Source organism: Triturus cristatus, chromosome 7, assembly GCF_964204655.1.
Source record: "Triturus cristatus chromosome 7, aTriCri1.1, whole genome shotgun sequence".
NCBI classification, from domain to species: domain Eukaryota; kingdom Metazoa; phylum Chordata; class Amphibia; order Caudata; family Salamandridae; genus Triturus; species Triturus cristatus.
The window spans coordinates 1,843,976,239-1,843,984,073 of record NC_140590.1 but is presented as its reverse complement, the minus strand read 5'-3'; positions in this window follow the sequence as shown (position 1 = coordinate 1,843,984,073).

Sequence of the window (7,835 nt, the reverse complement as noted above, 5' to 3'; positions counted from 1 at the left end):
GAGTACTGGATGGGAAATGCAAACTTGACAAAAGGGTCAAGGAAGGATAGCAAGGGACAACATGAGAGGGAACAAGGGAACTGAATGGGGGGAAACAATTAATGTGAAGTAATGAGTCAAGCTGGGCACAAACTAATCCGAGTATGGATGAGTCACAACAAACTCAAGACGAGTGAGTCCATCAGGGTCATACCTAAATGCCCCAACTGCTTTTACTGACCTGGAAGCGTGTCGAAACGTGTCTGCATGTGCTTGGCCTCTAGTGGCTCGGGCTGCAACTCTGCCTCTGGAAAATGTAGTCATACGTGCCAAACTCTGCCATTTCCATTGTCCTGTGTACAACATGTTACATATTTGACTTATCATGTATGGTGCCCCATCACCTGACACTATCTCTCAGAGGATTTAGAAAATCCTCTATTTTTCCACCAGATTTAACAGATGAGGATCGGTTAGATCCAATCCCAGATTCTGCTAGAGAGTCCTCCGCAATCACTGATTCAGTCAGTCAGTCAATTCACCTTTTGCCATAAAAGCACAAACATGTTTCGAGTGCAGATGCAATTAAAGCATACGTAAAAAACATTTCCAAACAATATAAAAACAAAGCGGGCAAAACTGACCACATAAAAGATTACGACATTTACATGCAGACAGTTGCCCTGTACCTCTTCCTCATGGACAATGAACATCTAATGTAATTATCTACCACCAGAAATGTATGCAATGAGTCCAATAGTTGCAGCAAAACTAGAGCTCACTTCTGTTGTCTAATATTGTCATCCTACAAAATCGCGGCCAAAAAAACTTTCAGGTGAGCGATACATAATGTGCAAAAAATCAATAAGTACACAGTGCTTTGCTTCGAAACATTGATACATGGGCGATTAGGAAGGTCTGACAACCAAGAGCCCTGCTAAGGAAACGCCACTAAAAATAAATGATATTAAATCATAATCAGGTAAGATAAAATCTATGCTCATGTTTAAAATAGTAGTAAATAAAACCCTGGACCTCATGATAATGTAATAAGCCCATAGTTATTACCTTACTGCAAATTCTGTGTCTCCCTCAAACAGGTCTTATGTCCTAAGTTATTAAATACATTTATAGCCAGATGTTTGCGCTAGCTGCTATACTTTCCGGGTTAGAGAAAAACTCTGGAATCCTCAGAGTATTAAAAACTGATTTCACATATGCTAGCAATGGTATGTCGGATGTATCATTTTGGGATAAATAATCTGCTATAATCTCCCTTGAAAAGCTTGCTTCTGGGGTACCCTAGGTCCTCAACCTTAGAAGCAAAGGGATACTTTAAATTGTACCTTTCAAGTTACCCACTCACATTCCTGAGTGACAGATGAAAGTGGATGGGATTGGTGAACAGCTAAGACACTACATAGGAATTTGTTTTGTCATGTGGCCCATAGGGACATTGTCATTTTTCACTAACTTATCATGAGTACGTTGCAGCCTGCCTGCTGCTTTGTACACGTTACTACACGTCTTTATTTTTGCAGTATTTTCTATGGCTGCTTTCACTTGAGAACTCCTCGCTGGGCTCACTCTCTGCATGGCCCTCTGATTTAATCTGATCATTATGTGCAAGCTCGAACAGCAATGCCCCTTGTTATTTTGTTCTGGCCAGACCTTAGCCCTGAGACAAAACATACCGATGCAGCTGTTGCTTGGACAGCGTACTTGGGTTTTTAGTGGGATGTACAAATAGGTGAAACGCACATGGAGAGGAACCTTTCCAGGTAGAGGAGCAGCTATGATGTAGATCTGCCATCTATAGGCTAAGGTATGGGGTCTGCTGACAACGCCCAGAGATCTTCTATTATATAATAATATTCCTTCTTAGCAAGGAGAGGGAGGTTAGGCACTATAGTCCTTTCTCCATTGTCTTTCCCTGATGACATCTCCCTTCATGATTTATGGACTAGCTCCTATGCTGAAAATATTTGTACTATGCATTTTCCTGCTTGTTGTGACACATATACTGCATGTTAGGGCACGTTAGTTAAAATAAATATTTATACCGTTTTGTGTCTCTGTCAGATCTTATTGTGGACAAGTACAAGAGAGTGAGCGAAAGGGCGTGTCTTGTTACCGTGATTCCTGAGAGATCTAGGAGTGTAGTATTCTGGGGTGTCTAATCATTTGCTTCTCTGTGAGTGAGTAGGAGAGCAAGCGAGACACTACAGCCCGTCAGTCCTGGGTTCGTGGGCACTAAGGTGGTTAGAAGACTCAGTCCCTGTACACCAAGGTCCCATTTCCTGTGCATCGTTCTGTATTTGTGCAGAATCCCTGCAACAGTTTTCCAACCTTTGCAAATGTTCGATACGTACATACTCTGAGACCCCAGCACCATAGCTCCTCATTGCAAAACACTTACTCTTATGGACATAAATAATCTCCTCCACCGATTTACGGCCCAGTCATCTTGCAAAGAAAAAGACAGAGTCAATTGATCTTTGGAGTTGATGTGCCGTTAATTTAAGCAAAAAATCCCAGTTTATTGTGGAATCAAAAGGGATGCCCCGGTAGGCAACATTTTGTACTTTAGTAATCTCAACACCTCCCATTTTAAAGGTCTTTGTTTTAGTATTTTTTGTCCCACATTTCTTAATGAATGATTTAGTTAGCTTGGTTTTAAAACCCGAATCATTCATAAAATTGCTGAAAGCATCTAAAAGAATTTGCTGCCTATTTGCAGTTCTTGTGCGTCTTCCACATATAAGATAAGAGGACCAGTACTGGCTGATTCCCCAACTGTGGCATGTCTTTTCCTTCTAAACACAGATGCCTTTACAAACCACTAATATAAACAAGCATTTACAATGCAATGGTCTCGGCAATATTATAGGTAGAGCTATTGGTATTGCTCATTATTTTTTTATCATTTTTGTATCCCTAAATAAATGGCATTGTCATTTCTATTGGCATTAGTTTTTTTTGTGCATATGTGATACCTATTGCATTAGCAGAGAGAGAGTGAGGTAGTGAGATAGAGAGAGAGTGAGGTATTGAAAGAGAGAGTGAGGTAGTGAGAGAGTGAGGTAGATAGAGAGTGAGGTAGTGAAAGAGTGAGTTAGTGAGTGAGGTATTTTCTGACGTAGTGAGATCGAGAAACAGTGAGTGATGTGAGATAGCGAAAGATTGAGGTAGTGAAAGAGAGAATGAGGTTGTAAGGGATGTTGTGAGGTATTAAGATAGAAACAGAGTGATGTAGTGAAGTAGTGAGATAGAGTGATGTAGTGAAAGAGTGAGTGTAGGTGGCCACACCACTTTTATCCATGGCCTCTTGTGCGCCCCCTAAAAATCTCTCCTCGAGATGCCACTGCAGAAAGTGTCTGGGGGTGGATGAAAGAGGCATGAGGTGGATTCAAGACTACGCGATGTGGGCAGTCCTTACTCCGAGCTTTGATAGCAACACTTGGGCACCTGCGGTTATTATTTTACAAATTAAGCACTAGAGTACGTCCCATGACGCAGTCTCTTGCGGCTCCCTCACTCGAGCACTGCACCGTGACCGCACGTTTTGTGCCATTGCACAATTTTACAATATTTACGTTCCCAGCGTTCGTCAGATATATGTCATTATGTGTAAGGAGTTAATCTGTTTTAATGACAAACGCATTTCTCGTGTGTTTTGCTATGTGCTGCAACTGCGACAGAAGTCATTATGTATGGTGATATTGCCCTTAGCCCCGCCCACTTGCCACACCTCTATTTTAGTGAGTACCTGCACTTATTTGTTCCCATTTAAAGCACTGGTGGTACGGTTCATAGGTTCATAGGGTGGTACAGGAGCATGCTAACTGAAAAACAAAACAGCACACGCCTTTAAAGCTCGTTGCACTCAGTGGTTTAAAAAACACTCATAGGTTCTAAGCTAACAATTACCATCTAACTAACTCAGACTTCTATCCTTCTGAGGACAATAACCTGAGTGCCATCAAATTGGGTAACATCAACATTTGTTATGTATAGCGCCTGGAAAGTGTAATATCAAGCACAGCGCACTATGTTAAAACGGGTTCGTATTGCGCTCAGCTCTTCTGGCATCAGTTTCCCCAGTGGCAGAGATTCTACAAGGGTCCGTTTTTACATCTCACCTCCTTTGGACAGCGAGGCCCTCACCACGCCCACTGAGGGACGCGTGCATTTTCCCAGTTGGGACCTCAGACTCTCCCCTGGGATCGGCGATTTCAGGCCCTCGGAGGCTCTTCGCTGTTCTCAAACCCTCATTGCCTGCTTATATCGGCGGACCCTCACCTTCCCATAAAATTGGAGTCCTCAGACCAGAAAACGGAAAGCGGCGAGAAACACTAGTGAGCGGGCGAGGGGGAGCTGAAGGAAGAGAACGAAGGAGAGATGGAAAGATCGGGATACGACGACAGCGTGAAAGGAGGGGGAAAGACAACTAGAGGGGCATGAAGAAAGTAAAGACATGAAAGGAAAGAAGGTAAAGGCATGAAAGGGAACGGCGAGAAGGAAGTGTCCTGGGGTGAGACTAGAGGGGGAAAGAAAAAGAGGTGAATGGAGGCAGGGCGAGGAGTGCGCGCTTGGACACTGAAGGACTGGTAATGAATGGCCAGAGGCGGAAAGTGAAGAGGCGGTCAAAAAAGGGACGGAGAGAGGTGAACAGGGATGGCAGGGCTGAACAAGGCAGAGCAAAAGGCAAGCACACCACTGCCTTTCTCCGAGGCAAAGCAGAAATGCCTCGGAGAAACGCAGCGGTGGTTTCAGATTCGGGGGCGTGTTTCTTTTTCTCTCCTCTTGCCATTGGCTGGAGGAGAGAAAAACACGCCTAAAAAAGGGCGTTGCTAAAAAGTGGAAAGAACAGCAAGAAACACGCCCCCGAATCTGAAAAAGACGGAGCCTATTTGGAGGGACGGCTCTCTCCTCCAATGGCTGGCCTCCGTTTAGGAAGCCAGCCAATGGAGGAGAAGCAAAAAGAGAGGCGGGCTAAATAGCCACTCTAGGAAACATTAAATCTCCGACTTCCGGTTCTGCCTTCGGCAGTCCTCGACCTAACAAGGAAACGTGGGGGGGCTATCACACAACCCTGCCAAACGTCCGGAGGGGATCTATTTTTGGGAGAAAGATCACCATTTAACCCTGAAGCGAATCCTAGCCAAAGTATCCCAGTGCATTTTGGGATAGTAGCTCTGTCAGAACTTTATCGATGCCCATGCTCTTCATAATATCCCAAAGTTTGGAACAGTGTAAACATTTGGACTGCATTACCCAGCATGCATTCTGTCGTTTTACATTTCTTTGTCCCAGTGCATTTCAGCCATGGTGGCCTTCATCCAAGGACAATCTATAAGTCATATTGAATACATTTCACTTTACCACAATAAGAAAATGATCACTATATATACGTGTTTCATCACGTGGATGGGTGGGGGTGCTCGTGGGTTGAATGGTGACAAAGGTTCTCTTATCGGTGTGAGCCGTGTGGGGGCCCTGGGGGGCGCCCGTGGCTGTGGAGCAGGTTTTCGATCTAAGCAAGCATCTTGGTGCCGCGTTTAAAGCTACCTGGAGCCTATCTTTTAATACGTGAATTGTTTAACCAAGAAGGGTTGATGTTGTGAAACAACAATACAATGAACTTCTGGGGAAAAAAAGGAGTTGCTTTATTATTTCTTCTGAAAAAACTCAAAATAACTGTTGAAACCCTATTTGGGGATTCAAGAGCCAGAGCCTAAGGGACACACCCCACTGAAGGGGGATGCAGCTAGGTTGATTCAATACACACTCACGTGCAGAGAGAGATACCTTGGAGCACGGCACACCTTTCACAAATTCTACACAGACCTATAGCTGTGCGCGCTCTATCAAGCTTCGTATAATTATTTGTGATCTCATCAGGGTTCAGGTCATGTGACATGACTCCCTAGAAAAAAATCAGGCTCAAGGGTCATCTGACGTAACTTCCTGTGATATCATTAAGGATAAAGGATGTGTGATGTCACTTCTGCTACCCCTGGAATTTTGCTAAATGAACGCCCATGTACTGGTCTATGATTTTCTATATATAACCAGTAAGCTGCCAATTTCTTCAAGATTGGTGTAATGATTTCCGGCTTCAAGTAATCAGGAACTGGTCCCTTGTGGACCAGAGACGTCATGTCAAGTTGGGGGCAAGTCCTTGCAGGAATTTCTTGATTCAGGACGCTGGATACTGATTCACCAGAAGACCAGATGCTTGGAATTTATTTGCTGGTTATATTTCTTTCGCATTTTTAATGAGCTTGAACACTCAGAATGAAATTTGCATACCAGGTAGGGGAACTGTGTCTAAAGTGATTAATAGCGGTTTATCTGTGCCTTCAAATATGCATTATATTTGGTACAATGTCTGTTAGTAGATTTACACAGCAATATGTGTCCACACACAGAACCTCTTTCAGGTCTTCTCATTAATGATTTATGAGTTTGCTATTATTTTAAATATTTCCCTTCGGGGTCTTCCTGCTTTGCTGATTGCTTATTGCCCTCTTCACCACTCATGTGTGCATTAATTATTGCATTTTGTTAATGCCTGGTCAGGTGTCAAGCGAGCAGCGGGCTTCTAAATCTATGAGAGCGGGGGATGCGTCTGAGGGCTTAGAGGCAGAAGATTTACAGTTTCAGCAGCAGACTTGAACCAAGATAAATCATCAGATTTACAGGAGTGTAATTTTGAATAATATGACCAATTATATTGAATGTATTTTTCACTTTGTTTCCTGTGGACGCCTGTGAGGTTGCCGTTCACCCGCTTGCTCCTTGTTCTCCTGTTGTTCCAGTGTCCGGCCTTTGCTCCGCCCCCCCCTGTTTGCACCGGAGGACCGGCCGGGCTTGGCTCCACCCCCCCTGTTTGCACCGGAGGACCGGCCGGGCTTGGCTCCGCCGGAGGACCACGATACCCAGGATCCCCTGGGCCAGGTCATCAGCACACCACGCACCAGGAGGCGCTTAAAGGTCAGCCCAGTCCCTCGCCCGCGAGGACGCGCGCAGGACGCGCCGGGAGAAGCCCGGGACAAAGGCGGGACCGTCTGTGGCCATCCGAGGCCGATGGAGGCCGGGCTGGGCCCTGTTATTTGATCCCGTGGGGCCACTATCTGTGCATCGTCCTTGTATCCATGGCTATCTGGTGCTAAGGTAATGTGAGGACGCTTGCTGTTGACTGCATCTTTTGTCCCTTGGTGGCCATACAACTGCGCAATTGGACACCTACACTTTGTGCTGTACAATGAGCAAATTGAAAGGCGTAGCTGGGACCCTGGATGCTTTTATCGTAAGGGCTGAGTCACTTTTGTCCCACGAAATCCATCTGACTGAAAGAAGGCTGTCTCTGGACCCTGCCACGCTACAATCACAATTATCTTTGGCCGGCCCTGCTAATGTCCACACAACATGTCCCCAAACATCAAATATGTCACCTAATACATCTATGGCAAGACCGGTCCTCGACCCTCTTAATACATCTCTATTATTTGAAGACTCCCCTAACACGCCCGTAAAGCCTGTTTTAGATGTGCCCCGTATTAATACCAGGGGCAATGCAGCTAAGGCCCTAGGGACTTCCAAACCAAAAGGCCAGCCCCATAAGAAAAAGCATACTGTTTTTGCAAAACCTAACCCTAAAAATGCCAAAGGCTGCCAAACAACTGGGAACACACATTTTGTGGCGGCTACCATCACAAACTCAGTTGCAACCCAGACAGTCGACAGCTTTGAAACTATGTGTTATGGGGTTAATACAGGTGCTGCGGGATGGAGCCACACAAATAGGGGTCGACATGGCAGCCATAGAGTCTACGCTGGTTTCTCTCAAG